Source organism: Lissotriton helveticus, chromosome 2_1 (assembly GCF_964261635.1).
Source record: "Lissotriton helveticus chromosome 2_1, aLisHel1.1, whole genome shotgun sequence".
NCBI lineage: Eukaryota > Metazoa > Chordata > Amphibia > Caudata > Salamandridae > Lissotriton > Lissotriton helveticus.
Window position 1 is genome coordinate 256,864,456 of NC_136059.1, and position 19,364 is coordinate 256,883,819.

At 41.2% G+C, this 19,364-nt stretch overlaps 1 protein-coding gene across 4 annotated transcripts in view; it reads left to right on the forward strand.

Moving 5' to 3' along the window:
- The window catches only part of CTIF (cap binding complex dependent translation initiation factor), a 954,573-nt gene that overhangs the window by 679,589 nt on the left and 255,620 nt on the right, over nt 1-19,364 (forward strand). The window lies entirely within an intron of this gene.

The following is a 19,364-nucleotide window of genomic DNA, read 5'->3' on the forward strand; positions in this document are numbered from 1 at the left end:
AGTAGAAAGAAAAATTTCTTTCTAGAGTCCCCTCACTCACCGGGGTTTCCCCACGGTGACATGCTTCATCATTGGGGCCATCCCAGTTCTCTACGAAAAGGGGCATGCTGCGACTAGCGGACTACGCAGGAGCACTGTATTTGTGAAAGGCTATGTGTGGTGCAAAGTGTTGTGGTGGTGGAGTGGATGTGTGATTAAAAATACCGTGCTAGTGGGCCTCAACAATTTATTCTGCTCCTAGTTTGGTATGTTGAAAATGGGGTAACACTGTTATCTAACCTTAAATTGGGCTAGATCAGTGTCTCGTGGTCGACATGTTTCAAGCTCCCCAAGCTTTTCATCAGGACCATACAGGGTCCAGCCCTGTATATTCCACTCCTATATTTAAATAAATAGGATTAATATTTTACTATTGCGCTGTTAATTCTAAAACATGCTTTTTTTATATACATACGATTTGTATTTCAATGGTGTACCTGTAATAGAGAATGACACTTGATTAGTGGCAAACATCCCCCTCAAAGGGCAAGGGGATCACACATGCAGCTCACATTGTCTAGGGCGTGAGTGTGCCTTATGCACCTTATTGGTGCGTGCATGTTTTCAAATCCAGTGCAAAGATAAAAATAATGTGAAAGAAACGTGGTTTTGTGAATTCACACATATAAACAACACAGGACTTTATGTGACTATAGACAAGACACACGACATATATATACACATGGTTTTATCATGGCAGAGGGCATATTTACATGAATTGGTGCTAAATTGCACTTCATAGTCTCAGGCGAGGGCGGGATCACCTCGTGGAAACATTGCTGTAGGGTTTTTAAAATAATAATTAAAGTCGCGTTTCATCCAAAAAAACGCATTGTTAAATAAAGAGTCTGAATCCTCTTTGCGTTCCGTTTTGCTGTACTTACTTCCTTATCGGCGAAACCGCTCGGTATTACCTACTCAGTCCTCACCCGACCGCATATTGACGGTGATCGGGCAGCACGGTGTATTTAATGACACCGCTCTTCCGGGTTCAGAGTTCTGGAGGCTAGACCGTCTGACGTGTAGCGGCCATATTGGGAGGACGCAAAAGTGGCGGGACGAGTGTGTCTGTAAACTCGCTCGCAGATGCCGTTTTTCATGAAGATTTCTAAATAAAAGGTTTTATTGTTTGTCTCCCAATAGTTTGCTTCTTTTCTATGTTATTTAGAACATTTTTCGAAAAAGGAAGAAACGTTGGGTATTTCAAAACAATGATCAGTGGGAAATTGGAGTTGATAAAGACAAAGTTCCTGGTCCACTTGATTCAGTAAAGGCATGGTTAAGATAATAAGAATTCTGTGATTAGTGGGGGATCGAATTTGTAAGAGCAAGGTTATTGGTGCACTGGGTTCATTAATAGTCATTAGGTATGGAGTACTGGATTGATTGAGACTCAGTGTGATGTTCTCATAACCGTTTGGACTAGTATCATCATCTAGCCCGATGGTGTTTGTGAATAATCTCCTGAGACTCTAAACGGATACTCACAGTTTTTGAATGGTATGCTTTTGTTAATCAGGGGCCACTTTAGACTCTGAATGCACCCCATGGAATTTCATCATTCAACCCAAGGGTGTCTGTATGTAATCTGAACACCCATCTTTGTTCTCGTTCATGCAGAATCCGATCCAGGTTATCTTTGTTTTTTACAGTTTCCAACAGTACCCATGTCAGATCATTGGGTGTGTGGTTTTGCTCGATGAAGTGGTTCGTCATTCGGGTCGTAGCTCGTTTGCACCGAATATTGCTCCTATGTTCCACTATGCGGGTACTGACCTTCCTGGTGGTCATACCTACATAGTGTAAGTTGCAGGTACATGTTATCAGGTATACCACTCCACAGGTGTTACAATTGGAAAAACCTCTTAGTTCCCATTTTGTATTGTTATTGAAAATTACGGTTTTCGTTATTGATGTTAAATGACAGACACTGCAATTATTGCAGGGAAAATGTCCACTTGGTAGAGGTTGAGATCTTACTGTGGGGTTTGTGAGTGCTGGGCGAGTATGGACCAGAAAGTCTTTCAAGTTCTTTCCTCGGCGGTGGCTAAACATGGGGGTGGGTATTGTCAGTCCACCACTGTTGACCACAGGCCAGTGCTTTTTGATTATCTTGGCCACTGTGTCTGATACCTGGTTACATGTTGTGATGCAGATTGGTCTGGTGTTTTCTGTTCCAGATTTTTCTTTTGGTTCTAGCAAGGCATCTCTGTTGTTGTTTCCAGCCCGTTTCTTAGCTTCTTTTATTAGTTTGTTGGGATATTTCCTGCATCTCAGCTTTTTGCTCAAGTCTTCTGCTTGGATCATGTAGTCTTTTTTGTGGCTATAATTCCTATGTAGTCGTAAGAATTGACCAAAGGGGAGGTTCTGTTTGAGGTGGCGAGGGTGAAAACTGTCATATATTAATAGACAGTTGCGGGCTGTCTCCTTGAAATGGGTAGTAGTGATAAGTTTTCCTGAGTCTGCATATATGTTCAAATCTAGGAACACTAAGTTGGTCCTGCTCATAGAGCTCGTGAACTTCAGGAAAGGGTCTTGTGTATTTAGCCATTTCAGAAAGGAATTTGCTTCTTCTTCTGTACCTTGCCAGATTAAAAAAACGTCATCTATATAGCGTTTCCATTCCAAAATCTGGTGTCTGTGGGGATTTCTCTCATTGAGAATTTTGATTTTCTCCAGTTGGTGAACATACAGGCCCGCTATGCTCGGCGCAAAAGTGCTGCCCATGCTGGTCCCGTGTTGTTGTTTGTATAGCGTGGACTCAAAACGAAAGAAATTCTCAGAGAGTGCTAGTTGGCAACACTCCATTACCACATGTCGTGGGGTGTGGTATTCCCATTCATTCTCAAACAGTACCTCTTCCAGTATTTGTAATCCACATCCAGGCTGATGAGAATGCTGGATGTGGGGTCAAAATTCAGATCTTTTAGAAGGCAGAGTACATCCTTGGTATCTTTTAGGTAAGTGTCAGTCTTCTGTACTAAAGGTCTTAAGAAGGCGTCAGCAAACTGTGATAAAGGTTCTAGAATCGAACCTATCCCCGAGAACGAGAACAAAGATGGGTGTTCAGATTACATACAGACACCCTTGGGTTGAATGATGAAATTCCATGGGGTGCATTCAGAGTCTAAAGTGGCCCCTGATTAACAAAAGCATACCATTCAAAAACTGTGAGTATCCGTTTAGAGTCTCAGGAGATTATTCACAAACACCATCGGGCTAGTCCAAACGGTTATGAGAACATCACACTGAGTCTCAATCAATCCAGTACTCCATACCTAATGACTATTAATGAACCCAGTGCACCAATAACCTTGCTCTTACAAATTCGATCCCCCACTAATCACAGAATTCTTATTATCTTAACCATGCCTTTACTGAATCAAGTGGACCAGGAACTTTGTCTTTATCAACTCCAATTTCCCACTGATCATTGTTTTGAAATACCCAACGTTTCTTCCTTTTTCGAAAAATGTTCTAAATAACATAGAAAAGAAGCAAACTATTGGGAGACAAACAATAAAACCTTTTATTTAGAAATCTTCATGAAAAACGGCATCTGCGAGCGAGTTTACAGACACACTCGTCCCGCCACTTTTGCGTCCTCCCAATATGGCCGCTACACGTCAGACGGTCTAGCCTCCAGAACTCTGAACCCGGAAGAGCGGTGTCATTAAATACACCGTGCTGCCCGATCACCGTCAATATGCGGTCGGGTGAGGACTGAGTAGGTAATACCGAGAGGTTTCGCCGATAAGGAAGTAAGTACAGCAAAACGGAACGCAAAGAGGATTCAGACTCTTTATTTAACAATGCGTTTTTTTGGATGAAACGCGACTTTAATTATTATTTTAAAAACCCTACAGCAATGTTTCCACGAGGTGATCCCGCCCTCGCCTGAGACTATGAAGTGCAATTTAGCACCAATTCATGTAAATATGCCCTCTGCCATGATAAAACCATGTGTATATATATGTCGTGTGTCTTGTCTATAGTCACATAAAGTCCTGTGTTGTTTATATGTGTGAATTCACAAAACCACGTTTCTTTCACATTATTTTTATCTTTGCACTGGATTTGAAAACATGCACGCACCAATAAGGTGCATAAGGCACACTCACGCCCTAGACAATGTGAGCTGCATGTGTGATCCCCTTGCCCTTTGAGGGGGATGTTTGCCACTAATCAAGTGTCATTCTCTATTACAGGTACACCATTGAAATACAAATCGTATGTATATAAAAAAACGCATGTTTTAGAATTAACAGCGCAATAGTAAAATATTAATCCTATTTATTTAAATATAGGAGTGGAATATACAGGGCTGGACCCTGTATGGTCCTAATGAAAAGCTTGGGGAGCTTGAAACATGTCGACCACGAGACACTGATCTAGCCCAATTTAAGGTTAGATAACAGTGTTACCCCATTTTCAACATACCAAACTAGGAGCAGAATAAATTGTTGAGGCCCACTAGCACGGTATTTTTAATCACACATCCACTCCACCACCACAACACTTTGCACCACACATAGCCTTTCACACATACAGTGCTCCTGCGTAGTCCGCTAGTCGCAGCACGCCCCTTTTCGTAGAGAACTGGGATGGCCCCAATGATGAAGCATGTCACCGTGGGGAAACCCCGGTGAGTGAGGGGACTCTAGAAAGAAATTTTTCTTTCTACTTATGGTAGATACTGACAAAATCACGCAGTAACCATACACACAAACTAGGTCTCTGGACCCGTTACTGTGGGTTCCTGACTTTTTTTTAAAATGTTCACCCACAAATTGCCCACCATTGTGGGAAACTAAGTCTTTAGGAAGAACTTCTCTTGCAAAACCTTCTCCTAAAAAATGTAATACATTTTTAGAATCTGCCTTTTCCACAATTTTATACTTAGGCCATTTAGAGAAATGATCTATTACGACAAAAATGTTGTTTAGTATACCATCCACGGTTTTGACAGGACCAAAAATGTCTACTCCAATCCTCTACCAAGCCATACTGGGAACTACAATGGGATGTAAGGTGGGTTTAGACGTGACTAAACTCTTATCTGAGTTAATACACTCTACACAATCACAAACTACTCTTTCAATGTATCTGTCAACACCAGGCCACCAATATTACTCTTTGATCCTACACTTTATTTTAACAATCCCAAGGTGAACTTCATGACACAGATGGATGACATTATCATGGAAATGTTTTGGCGGAAATCGCTTACCACCCCTAAGCAGTAGTCTTTCTTCCAACAAGAGTTCATTTCTAACCTTCCAAAATGGTAGCAACTCACAAGATAAACTAGCCTTCTCAGGCCATCCCTTAAGAATGTAGTCACTCATTACAAGTAAGGTCTCATCCCTGGACACATTACTAATCCAGTTCTCATGCCTAATACTGGTCAATTCATTGCCAAAAATACCTGCAACTAACCAATCGTCCCATTCACATTTCAAATTCTCACACACAGGTAAAGGGCACTTGCAATTCTATTTCGAATCCCGGGCACATACACCATGTCATACACAAAGTCTAATAACTGCACAGAAAAACGAGATATCCTGGGTGACACATTATTCAAACCATGAGATGTAAGTACCTAGTGAATGGTTTATGGTCAGTTCTTATAGTGACCCGCTAACCCCACCCAAATTGTCTAAAATATTTTAGACCCCAAACGCAACCAAGGACCTCTTTCGATAACAGAGTATTTTTCCTCTGTGGGTGTAAGTGCCCTTGATGCAATTGCTATCACACACTCAGTACCATTACTCTGCAATTGGGACAGTACAGCCCCCAAACCCTGCCCACTGGCAACTGTCGTAATGAAACCTTTTTAGCTTAGGGTCAGAACCTTGAAGTGCAGGAGGGGAACAAATGTCTCTCCTAATGCCATCCATACAAGACTGACACTCTTTGGACCATTTGAAAACAGAACCCTTTTTTAGGAACTGCCGGATACAAAACATTTTACTTGCAAACATGTACACAAATTTTGAATAGAACTTGGCCAGGCCTAAAAAGGACCTAACCCATTCCTTATTTTGGGGTGCTGGGGCATTTTTTATAGCATCCACTAGATCAGATTTAGGGCGAATACCACAAGCGCTAATTCCATATCGTAAGTATTTAACACATCTCTTAGCAATTTTGCATTTGGATTTTTCTGCCGTTAGGTCTTCGCTGTCCAACATCTGCATGACTTTGAACAAGACTGTATCATGTTCCGCTCTGTTTTCCCATGACAAGGATGGCGTCCTGGAAAAACAGAACATTCGTAATATCTTTAACAATTAGGTGCATCACGCGTTTGCACATAGCAGCAGCAGATGCTAAACCGAAAGGAACTCGTCTGAATTGAAACGTACCAATTCTACGTACCAATAGGGGTGACAAAAGCACGAAGGTGTGGGTGGTAAGCAGACATTAAGTCTACGGTGGAAAACCACTCCATATTCCTAGATATCCCAGATATCTTTGGAAGGAGAAACACGTCAATAAAAATATTCTTGTTAACCACTTGCATGCTAATGACAAGGTGAACTCGTCATGAGGCACACTGGATCTGTGCTCATGACAAGGTCAACTCGTCATGTATAATGGGAAACATAAATCTCCAGCACAGGAGGGGAAAACCCCTTAGCAGCCAAGTGGTTAAGGTCCCTCAAGTCTGCACATAGACAGACCCGGCCGTTGTCCTTGCGGGCCACGACAAGGGGGGGCTACCCAGTCAGAAGACTCCACTCGTTCAATAATATTATTATCAACTAGTTTCTGAATTTCATTTGTTACTTCATCTTTGATACCAAGTGGAATATTTCTAACTTTGTGGATGCACAGACATGCATCGTCTTTTAAAATTATTTTGTGTGAAAAACCCTTGAGTTCACCAACACCCCCGGAAATACCCTGGGAAATTTCGATGTTAAGTCCTCAGTTACATCATCACTTTCCATCTTAACACTCAAAACAGAATCCGCACAATTGGGGTCCAATCTTATTCCAAGTTCACCTTGATCCCACGATCCTAAAACGCAGGGACCAGAGAGAGAAACAAATAGTTTGCACACAGCTTGTCTCCCTTTGAATTCAAACATAAGTTTGCGAAAGCCTAGAAGCTCGATGGGTTCACCTGTATAACTTACTGGATGTATATCAGGGTCTCTCCAATTCAGGACCTATAACTGAGCGGAATAAACTTTCCCATTTGTCTTTGTGTACAAAATGACCAGACATTTTACAATATGTGCATCTTTGGCCTAAGGCTGGACATTTTCTATCATTTCCTAAGTGGGAAAAGCTACTACAACGGTAACACTTCCCTTTGACGGTGTGAGTATCTGCAGATTTTTCCATAACCTTTTCTTTACCCATAGGTTTTTCATTTTTTTTTTTCTGTCATTGTGACTCTGTCATTGTGACGTGACACATTAGCTTTCACAACTTTTACAATGTCCTCACTGTTATCCAATTTGCTCTTAGCAATAACAGTTTTAGCACACCTAGAAGTTACTTCGGCCTTGCTGATGATGGCACTAATTTCTCGTAAACTGGCATCACCATTAATCCACAGCTTATCTTGAAGATTTTGGTTATTACAGTGCATAATCAATTGGTCGCGAATTAACTCCGAATTTGCACGAAAATATGTTTTTTGTGTAAGAGATGAATGTGTAGTTGATGGCAACAAGTTGGAGATGCCAGAGTGTGAGATATTAGTTGGAGGAAGACAGATGTCGGTCTTAGCTGATTCTGGATCACCTTATACTATGGTTGGTGATAAAAATTGGGAAGTTCTGTGTGGTAAGGATGGAATTGAGTTGTCCTCGCCAGATATCAACCCAGTGGGTTATGATGGTGTAAAAATGTATGTACTTGGGCATGTAGTGATGAAGATGAAATTAAATGAACAATGAATGAAATGAAAGACATTTATATAGCGCACTGAGGCATCCCAGCGCCCTGAGGCATCCGCGTTCGTCTGCAGCTACCCTGAGGAATCCCAGCGCTGCAGACGAACACGGACAAAAGGCGAAAGCCCAATAGTTAAAAGCAATTGTTAAAAAGCAGTGTTTTTAGAAGTTTACGAAAGGGCAACAGGTTAGGTTCCGCCCATACGCGTGGGGGAGATCGTTCCATAACTTGTCAGGGTTATAGGAAAAAGAGCGTCCGCCACATCTATCTCTCTTTATTCTTGGGAGTAGGGCGAGAGAAGAGGACGCCGAGTGGAGGTTTCTGCTAGGTTGAGAAGGAATTATCATAGATCGACTGATTGCTGGGCCATTCTTCCAGAGGGTCTTATGGGCAATACACATGGCTTTGAATTGGAGAGAGATTGTGGGAAAAGTTTATGTTGCGAAAAGAGGCGACAACTTGCTTGGGTGGAGACACTAAAGGTATATGGCATTACTTTGAATCCCAATACTCCTGAGAAAGTATTACTTCTGTCTACAAATCAACCACCTGAAGATGTGTGTTCTAAGTTCCCCAAAGTATTTAGTGAGGAGTATGGATTATTGAAGAACTTTGAACACAAATATTTCTTAAAGCGTGGAGCCCAGTTCTTTGTGGCCATGGTGAGTAAGGTACCACATCTAATGATGGAACCTTTGGATTGTGATATACAGAAATTGTCGAGTGTTGCAAATGATTGGCTCTGATTGTTTTGGCACCCAAAGATGGGTGGAAACGTATTAGGATATGTGTGGATTTGAGGGGACTCAACACGCACATTTGGGTAGACCGATAACCCCTGCCAAACATTTCAGAGACTTTAGCTTTAATCAAAGATGTGAAGTTCTTTAGTGTGATGGACTTGTCCTCCGCCTACCACCAGGTATTGCTGCATGCGGATACTAGGCATCTTACATCGTTTGTGACTCCATTAGGTGCCTTAAGATTTGTTTGCATGTCTTTCGGATTAGCTTCTGCAGCTTCTTGTCTCCAAAGGGTCATGAGCAAAGTGTTGGAAGGATTAGGCGAAGTGCTTTTCTCCAAGATGATATCTTGGTTACCAGCAAATTTGTAGAAGTTAAACACAGGAACACGGATCCATTTGTATGTAGAAGAACACTTTATTGCTCAACCCTCTTCATCTTCCCAGCTGCAATTGCCACCAAAAGAACATTACCGACTTAATCTCTGTGCAGTCCACATTCCAAGGTTGGACAGCCTGGAATGCGGAATACATCACATCACAACATAAAGATCAGTAAGAGCATGACAAGCTGCTGTGGGAACTTTTGCATTGCTTGCAAGATGCTGAATTGGTGATTAAGTCGGGAAAAGTGCAAGTTTCGAGTAACTTCAGTGAGCTATCTTGGACATACTATTTCTGGAGAAGGAAGTAGTCCTAAATTGGATTTGACTGAAAGCATTGTGAAGGCACCCATACTACAAAATAGGGATCAGGTGCGATCCTTCACGGTGCTGGCAGATTTCTGTTCAAAGTTTGTTCCTAATTTTGTTAGTCTGTCATTGCCCCTAAGATTATTGTTGAAGAAGAATACAAAGTTTGTGTGGTCGGAGTAGTGTACTTTTTCTTTTAAGAGCATCAAGGATATTATAGGGAAGATGCCTACCTTTGGGCATTTTGATGTGTGCAAACATACTGTACTGATGACGGATGCCAATATGAGTGTTTTGGGGGTAGTGCTCTCACAAATTGTCAATGGTGAGTCAAGGATTGTGGCTTTTCCTTCTCGTTCTCTTTGAGGGGTTGAAGAGTGGTATTCTGTAGTAGAGCAAGAAGCACTGGCTGTGTTTTGGGCAATCCTCCATTTCAGGTTTTTCTTGTGGGGTATACTTGTGGTGGTCAGATCGGATCATCAGCAGATAGGACAGATATTTACGTGCAGGGATGTGGAGAGTTTATCTCGACGGATTAAAAGTTTTTTAAAGGGGGCTGTTAAATGAGTAGGCGTATGCAGAAAGTCGTTAAAACGGGTGTTTATTCGTATATTGAATACACCCACGACCACGGCGACCTGCTGCTGCAGATGCAAGAATGATAATGATTGTTGCTTGTGAATCCGCTAACAGCAAACGACATGGAGCTTGGCACCATGTTGAATACAAACAAGTTTGTACACGAGGAGGTCGCATGCAGAGTTTCTCGAGAGAAACCTGCATGCTTCCGTCTCGTGCACAAGAATGAAAGCAAAATGACAACATCTCTCTCCATAACAGAAGAGAAAACAATAGATAAAACAGCATACGCAACATGCAAACCTTAACAAAAATAGAAAGTGATCAGGGAATAAAAAAAATGGAAGATAAAAAGTAACAGTTTGTAAAGTCTGAAAAGAAAAAAGAAACAAGTTAATCCAAAACTTAATCTGCAAATCTGGCATGTAATCTTCTAATGCAAGCAACCCTTTTACCAGATGTAACACCAGATGTGGCAGAGAGCACATGTGCGGTTAAAGCGAAATTCTGTTGAGATTCTGGAACACTAACATCTTGTAACCAACTATAGGATTGTGAATGATCTGCAATGTGAGAAGGCTGATTCATAATGATGTCAACTTGTGTGTTGGAACGAAGAACAAAATTCAGTTTGTTCCACCATCCTCTGTTAACCAAAAAAAGCTGAACCCTTGTTAACTTTACAAACCTGCACAGATGAGGAGAATCTAGAAGTGCCTTTTAATCCTTTCCTCGGTTTCTTAATTAAAACCCAATCACCAGTCTTCCAAGTTTCACAGTTAAAACACTTGTTAGAATCAAAATGACTTTTCGTGGCATCTTGGTTATTTTTTACTCTGGTCTTGATAACATCCAACAATTCACTTTTGCACTTTGATTTAGAGGATAACCATGTAGGAAACAAATTGGAATGCACCATTCTGCCCCTAAGTAAGGTTAAAGGTGCAACTCCAGTAGTGCAATGGGGTGTGGTATTATAGGACCACACTTTCTCTTTTAGATATTCCCGGACGTCCAAACCTGAGGAAATGGCAGTGTGGATTCCCTCTTTGACAATTCAGTTACCCCCCTCTACAAGGCCCTTGGCGGTGGGGTATATAGAGCTACCTTAAAATGTTGAATGTCATGATGCTCTAGAAATTTCCTCATGAGTTGAGAAACAAAGTGGGGGCCATGATCAGTAACAATGGCTTTGGGAGAGCCCTCCTGACTAAAAATTTATTTTAGAAATTTGCTAGTGTTATCAGTGGTGGGACCATCATAAAACCAAAAAAATCCACTTAGAAAAAGAATCAACCATTAAAATTAGAAATTTGTGGTGTGTAGGTAATAATTCATAAGGCCCTGAAAAATCCATGCCAACCTTCTCCCAAGGGCCTTCTGGATAGGGTACAGGATGAAGGTTTTTTAAAGTTTTCCGTCTTTTGTTAGACAGAAGATACTCTGCACAAATTTCAATCAAAGATTTCACTTGAGCCTCCATGGAAGGCCACCAATAAAACTCTTTAATGCGCTGACAAGTTTCAGAATAGCCTAGGTGACCTTGATGAGCTAGCGTGATAATTTTCATGCGTAGGTTCTCAGGGGGAATGAATAATTCATGACGCATGATAAACTCATCAGCAATGGACAGTTCATCAGCTACATAAGCAAGTTTTCTAATATCACCAGAAAGAGTTATACTTTCTGGCTATCCTTCAATAATGAACTGTTTGACCCTACTCAGATTGTGATCATTGGCATATTCTTCTTTCCATGTATTCTCAGAAATGGAGGGATATTCTTTAACTCCATCTATAGCTGCAACCACACACTCAGAAATACTGGTATCACATTCATTCTCTTCAATTTTAAAAGACATTTTAGAGAGACAATCCGCTCTGAAATGTTTACCCTGGGTATGTGTTTGATTACAAAGTAATATTCTTGTAACATTGAAAGTTATTAGTCTGGAAGAAACTTTATTGGGACCAGAGCCAGCGAGAATATAGACCAAAGTCTTGTGGTCAGTGAAAATGTCGAACTCTTCCGCCCAAATATAAGATCTACATTTTTGGATGGCCCGACACACGCAGGTGCTTCTCTTGCAATGGTACTGTAGCATCTCTGCAGGTTGTAAAGTTCTCGAGCAAATGCAATAGTGTGTTCTTTGTTTCTCACCCATTGACAAAGAACAGCACCTAAACCAGAAAGACTAGCATCCACATTCAAGAAACATCTGCAGTCATCTTGCAATGGCTGTAGAGCAGAGGCTTGCTCAATAATTATCTTAACCTGATTGAAAACATTTTGTAACTCATCATTCCACACAAATTGTGCTCCTTTCCTAAGTAAAGCTCGAAGTGGTTCAACAATCTGAGCATAGCCATGAACAAAGCAAGCATAATACTCAGCTAGGCCAAGAAAAGAGCATAAGGCGTTTCTGTTCTTAGGGGGTGAAGCTTCACGTACTGCTTTAATCAAAGATAATTTTGGTTTGCTCCCTTCAGCAGAAACTGTGTGACCTAGATAGTCAAGGTTCTGGTCACCAAATTTGCATTTCTCATGCCTGATGGTCATTCCAGAGGTGGAAAGCTTGGACAAAACTTTAGCTAAGGTGAGATTGTGTGCTTCTGTAGTGCTAGCATGAACCAGAATGCCATCTTGAAAGCTTGGAACCCGGGAATATCCTTGAAAAGTGAGTCCATGAGTTTTTGGAACACACCAGCAGCGGAGGCCAATCCGAAGGATCGCCTTAAATATTTAAAAGCCCCAAAAGGGGTGACAAAAGTGGTGAGTTCTTGAGAGTCAATGCTTAGGGGAATTTGGTGATATGCAGATCGTAGGTTGATGAGTGAAAAATACTTTGATCCCCATAAACTAGCTAGTAGATCTTGGATTTTGGGGAGGGGATGGCAATGTATAATAATGTTTTTATTCAAAGAGCACAAGTCTGCACAGAGTCTCACCTCTCCAGATTTTTTTTGGCAAACAACAATTGGAGAAACCCATGGTGAAGAATCACAAGGAACAATGATGCCTTCTGAACAGAGATCATCTAGTACCTTCTTAAGATTATCTCTGGCACTGAGGGGTAAAGATCTGACTTTATGCACAACAGGTTGGGCATCTGGTTTGAGTCTGATGTGATGTTCAAAACCCAAAACAGTGCCAACCTTGTTATTAACAACTATGGGAAATTGGTTTATAATATTCTCAATATCAGTAGTAAGATCTGAAATGGAAGGGTTATTAACAGACAACATATCAACATTGTAAGAGTCATTATCAATGTAACCTGGTAAATCAACAAGAACAATAGGGTTATCGGAGCCTGGTTTGAAATATATTCCCATTTTAGCGAAGTCCTGCCAACCAACAATGTCTCTGCCCTTAATTGCTACGTACATTTTTGTAAAAACATGACATCCTAAACATACTAGTTTAGACATGAAGTAACCAAGCATATAAATTTCAGTTTCCCCAAATGCTTTGGGTTTGTTGTCAGTAGGAATGAATGAAATGGAACCATGCCAAGTATTTTGAAAAGAAATGTCAGAAAGAATTGTAATGGGAGGTCCAGAATCAGCCATAGCTATGAATGAAAAACCTGCAATAAAAACCCAAGGACCTTTGACGGTACCATTCTCATTAATAGATTTACATTCAATTGTTACTAAAATGTTAGTCAGATTTTCAGAAACAGCGTGTAAATCATCATTGAAGTCGATGCTGTTAATTTCATGGGTCTTTTGGTGCTTCTACACACTGTATGAAAGTGACCATTTTTTGCATGAGGTACACTTTTTGCCAATAGCTGGGCAATTGGGTGAGTTGCCAATATGTGATCTGGATCCACATCTGTAACATATTAGGGTTCTTTTTTTAAAAGGTCTACCAGAATTGTCATTTGAAATAGCAGAAATGGGAACCTCAGGTTGAGCAGTAAGGGAATTGATAGATTGCCCATTATGAATTGCTTTTGAGGAGACCATGGAACGTTCAATTGAGTTTGCTATGTTGATGGTTTCAGACAAAGTGGGGTTCCTGCAACTCAATATTCTCTCCTGTATCTTGTGAGAACAACACCTGAAAATAAATTGGTCTCTAATGGCAAAGTCCGTGTTTGCGCAAAGTCACAGGTCGATGCAAGTATTCTCAGTTATATTCCTCAACAGTTTCATCAATATTTTGTTGTCTTTTAAAGAAATTATGGCGTTCAAGCATGATGCTCGGTTCTTCATTGTACTGTTTTGTTAAACGAGCTAGAACCTCTTTAAAAGGGTCAAAGTCAACATCACCTGAACCTGCGTGAGTTACTTGTGGCCAGTGGTCAACTACTTTTTGTGCAGCAAGACCAATACAATTGTATACAACAGCTGCTTTGCGGGCAGGTGAAAAACTTGTGCCATCAATTGCTACGAGATAATTGTCAACTATTTTAATCCATTGACACCATTTAACAATAGATTTACCAGGAGACTGTAAAAAGGGTGGAGGAGCTGTAATTTGTTGAGCAGAGGCCATGCTTGACAGACGAAGCAACTAATGAGTAGAAACTGAATTTAAATAAAATATTACATTAAATAAACCATATACATGAGTATGTGGCCGGCAATGAGAAATATAAAGTACACAGTACCCGAGTGGAAGCCACCAATTATGCAAAGGAAACAGGCTGTTTCCCAAAATGAGCCAATGAGGTGCCTCTTATGCGTCAGCAAGGGGAAGCCACAACGTTATAACTGGCGTTTGACACACCTCTCTGCTTATGAAAATGAAGTGCGAATCCTAAAGGCGACCTTTAGAACAGACCACTTTGCCATTCTATATGGTGAAGTCTAGTTTAGTTTTAGTTCTGGCCGAAAGCTTTAGTGTTTTCAAAATATATATATATATATATTAAAGTATATATATATATATAATATATATATAAATCGACAGAGAGGGGCTTTCTTATGGTCAGTCCTCTCCATCCATTCGTCTGCTCAAGCGTCAATCACATTTTGCTTCTGCTCACTACAATCTACAGCTTGTGGTAGTGGGTCAGGCCTCTTCAACTTTCAAACTTCCAGATTTATCAAAATTAATAAAACTTCTGTGTGAAGGTGCATCAGGTACATCATTGGAGTATAAGTAGGGTGCCTCCATTGCTCTGACTGATCTAATGCTTTGGCCATATAAATGTGTCTAGCCTGACCTTTCCTCTCCTTTCTGGGGGATCCTATAAATCACTATTGTCGATCTATTTCACTGTTTCATTAATTTCCGTTTGACCATTGTTAAGTTGACTAGGCTGTGATCAAACGTGGCTCCTATAGGTATTACCAGCACGTCTCTAAGCTGCTTTAATATCCCACAGTGCGTTTTGTCGAGTGCTGCTGGCTTATTCTTCACCAAGATTCTTTTCTAAATGGACGACCATCCACCTTCCCTTCTTCCTCGGTAGCCCATCTTTGCCTCTTCATATGCATTCTCTTGCAGCTCATCTGCAAATATATTTGTTGCATTTATATGGAATCTTCCTAGACTCCTTGTACATATTACTCTTTCCCTTGTCCTACACAGCCTCAGACAGCACAAGTGAGACCGAACCTTCATGCGCCCAACACTCCACCAAAACCATATAGTTCGCAAAGCACAGCGAGACCACCAGCACAGTCATGCACCATACCAACATAAGCCGTATGATAAAAAAACTCAGATATTACTAGGATAACAATTACACACGTTTACATGCACAACTTTGTTTCATAATTTCTCGTCCACATTGTAATGTATTTAAGAAAAGCCCTTGACTCAGGTCGAGCACTGAACAATTGACTACCCAACACGAAGAAAAAACTGGAAAGGACTTTCAATACACATAAATTGCTGCAAATATCGCCCAACAAATCAAACTCATTTTACTTTTAGACTAACTGCACTAACCACTTCTAAGCTGAACATTAGACAAACCCTTTGCTAACATTACAAATGGTATGTTCGATGAGACTTAGTAAACTGAGAACAGTGGCATTTTGTTCACTATATATCAGTATGAAAAATGTCAATGCTCAAGCTACAAGAAGATTCAGCATCTGGTGGGAGGCAGCGACCATGACATCTGATACACCATGGCAGGTGAGTAACCAAAATACATGTTCATGCTAAAAAATAAGCACAAGAATTTATTTAAGCAAAGGAGTTTTGTCAAGTGCCTGCCTGTAGCTCTGGATTACGTCACTTGAGGTAATGTCTGTACTGCTTTTACTGAAAACGTGATTACCCTAACAGAGCTATTGCTGTGCGGCAATAGTGGAAATGTAATAAAAGAATGGGCTTCCATGGGCTATGTGGGTGCCTGAGCATTGTCTTTGGTCACTGCATCAGAGTCCCTTCCAGATCTTCTGGATAGTCACAGGAGGCTAAACGATAGGAATAATTGGGATAGTCCGTGGCTACCTACAAAATGTAGCTTGGATTCAGGTCTCCTCAGCCAACAGTGGGCTCCCTTGACCATTGCGCCACATTGTGTTCATCAACTCGTGCTGTTGTTCCTCTTGCCTCATACCTTAAAGCAGTTTTGTTCACTGATGTACAGGGTTTGCTACTTGAGGGTGAGAATGAACTGTATTTATAAAGAGCATCAGCTACCCTAGAAAGGCTCCAGTGCAGAGGAAATTGCTATATTAAAAGTTCCATGACCAGAGGGTGCGTGTATGTCACCCACTGTATAGATACAGGAAGAGAGAGGGTAGAAGGTAGAGAAAAGTCAGAGGGAAAGGGGGTGAAAAGAGGTAGATACTGTTCCCCGGTCTCAAGGATACACTCCCGAAGGGGAAGATCAAATCTTGCCTCTCTTTCAAGGCAGCCGCTGGAAGGGGTAGGTGCGGAAGCAAGAGCATTCCGAGACAACCTATTCCCGGATGCTTGCACGACCAGCGCAGCATAGCCTCAGGCACCTGGCTTTTAACAGAGGGCAAACACATCAGTATCTACCAACGGAGATCCTGTTATGCACCCTACGATTTAATCTAGGACACCTAACCATTAGTGACAAGGCAACTAATGGATATTCCTTTTTATGTGTGCCCCCCTCAATTTAACTAGACGTGCACTTCATTTTAGGTCCTGAAGAAACGCCATCGATCTTTCTGACACCCAGGCCTGAAACATGTCGACATTTTGACCAGTCACATAGGCACATTGAAACCTCACGTGACACACTAACCTGTTGGTTTTTTATTATACCAAGGACACCACATAAATAAAAGTATCTCAGACTGGATGCCCTTAGGTATTTTTAACTCACTAGCACGCACCTCTTCACTTAAAAGAAACCCTCCCATTTTCAATCCCTGCCCTCACACCTGCATGCATCATACGGCGTTTTCTCTTTAAAAGATCTCCGCCAAAGAGACCCTTCGGGGGCCCGTCGGACATTGCAGCGCCGGTCCGACGAGGAGCACAAAAAAGCCCGATGATGAAGCATGACATCCTTCGGGATGTGTGAGGGCGAAAGAGAGGCAAGATTTGATCTTCCCCTTCGGGAGTGTATCCTTGAGACCGGGGAACAGTACCTACCTCTTTTCACCCCCTTTCCCTCTGACTTTTCTCTACCTTCTACCCTCTCTATTCCTGTATCTATACAGTGGGTGACATACACGCACCCTCTGGTCATGGAACTGTGTCCTTTTTTGGTATAAAGAGTGAAGAAGGTACCATGAGAAATATAAGCATAGGTTTGATCTCAAGATGGGTGTGTGGGGAAGTGAATGGAAAGTTGGTGACATGGTAAATGTAAAGAAAGCAGTGTGGTCTCCGAAAGGAAAAACAAACTTCTTGGGTCCCAAATTTATTGTCGAAGTTAAGATGGATGTGGTGGTGTTAAGTGGTGGTGAAGTGTATAGTATTTCTCGGTTGATTAGATTTAGTGAGGTCGCTGGTCCTAGTGGTGTGGAGAAAAGTAATTGTAAGGGTCAAGGTGGTCATTTGTGCTGTGATAAAAGTGAGGAGATCACCTTTGTACATTCAGGATTACCTTTTAGAGTAGTATTGTCATAGTTTCTTTCTCTTTCATTGCTCTGCTCTATCTACTGTGCTACAGTTAGTAGATTGTTGCTTCTTTCCTTTTTCCCTTTTGTTATTCCTTATCCCCGCCTTACTTTTGCTTTTCTGTTATAGCTTGGTTCTCTGTACAGTAATCATATGGCAAAAACAATGTGTTGTAACTCCCTTTCCTCATGTTGTTTTATCCCCTCCTTTACTCCTTTGCTTTTCCTCCATAGTTTTGGTTTTTTCTACAGTTATCATATGTTAGTGGGGAAGATCTGTTGTAACTTACCTTTTAATGGTGCTGCACCTGTGAGAATGTTGGGTGCATCACCAGAACCTTGGGGAGGCTTGGCTTTCGGGTAGCGTTGCTAGAACAGGCTGGCTGTTGGCGATGTCCCTCGATGGGTGCAAATAAACACTGAAGTTACACAAGAAACAAGATGTTTATTTTGTTTTATTAGAAACACAAGTGGTTTATTTCAGTACGGTCACATTTTTTTAGAGGCTGAATATTCATTATGACACACTTAGAAATGATTGCCCTTGAAAATACCTATTAATATGCAATCCGTCTTTTTTTATTTTTTTATTGGCTCTAGTACTACCGGATGGGGGATGTTTCCAACTAACTGTTGATGTCAGTTCCCAATCGTAAGGTCCCTTTAACAAGGGGACCGGATAAGGGAGAGGTATTACTACTCTCAGTAAATACCATACCCCTACGGAGGGGTATTTAGCATGTATGGTACATACCTCCGTTTTTCACATGAAAAATTGGTACAATATGACTAATCTGTATTTAAATTGGTAAATACCACGTTTTTCCTGATTTCTGAGTCTTTCTGAGTTCTATTTCAACTGATATCCGTTTGGGGGCGGGGTCTGTGGAATGTATTATATATCAAATAGTTCAGAATTTCAATTCTTGTGTCAACCCCTGTGTGCCAAGGATAATAATTTTAGAAACTGCAGGTCGTAATTATAGACTCTGGATCCTGTTTAGATCTTGGAGGAAGGGTTACTCCATCACAATGGTGACGCGTTTACCATCCGCCGAAATATAAATTAAATGGGATTTATATTTCAGTGGACGGGATATCCGTTACCGTTGTGATGGAGTAACCGGTCCGCTAAGATCTAAGTCAGGGCCGTAGTATATTGTGCCCTTGAGAAGAACGCTAAGAGACTCACTTTTGATCCACTTGTGCATTGCAATAAACAAGTTGTGTTCCTTAACTCAGAATAAGGCAATGAGCTGGTTCCTACCTCTTTATGTCATCCTGTGACGCCCTCCACTTTTATTCTTGCCTACAACTTTCTTGTCTGATCCCCCTCATAAATCTCTTTGCACTATACTGCCCAGTAGGCTAGTCCTT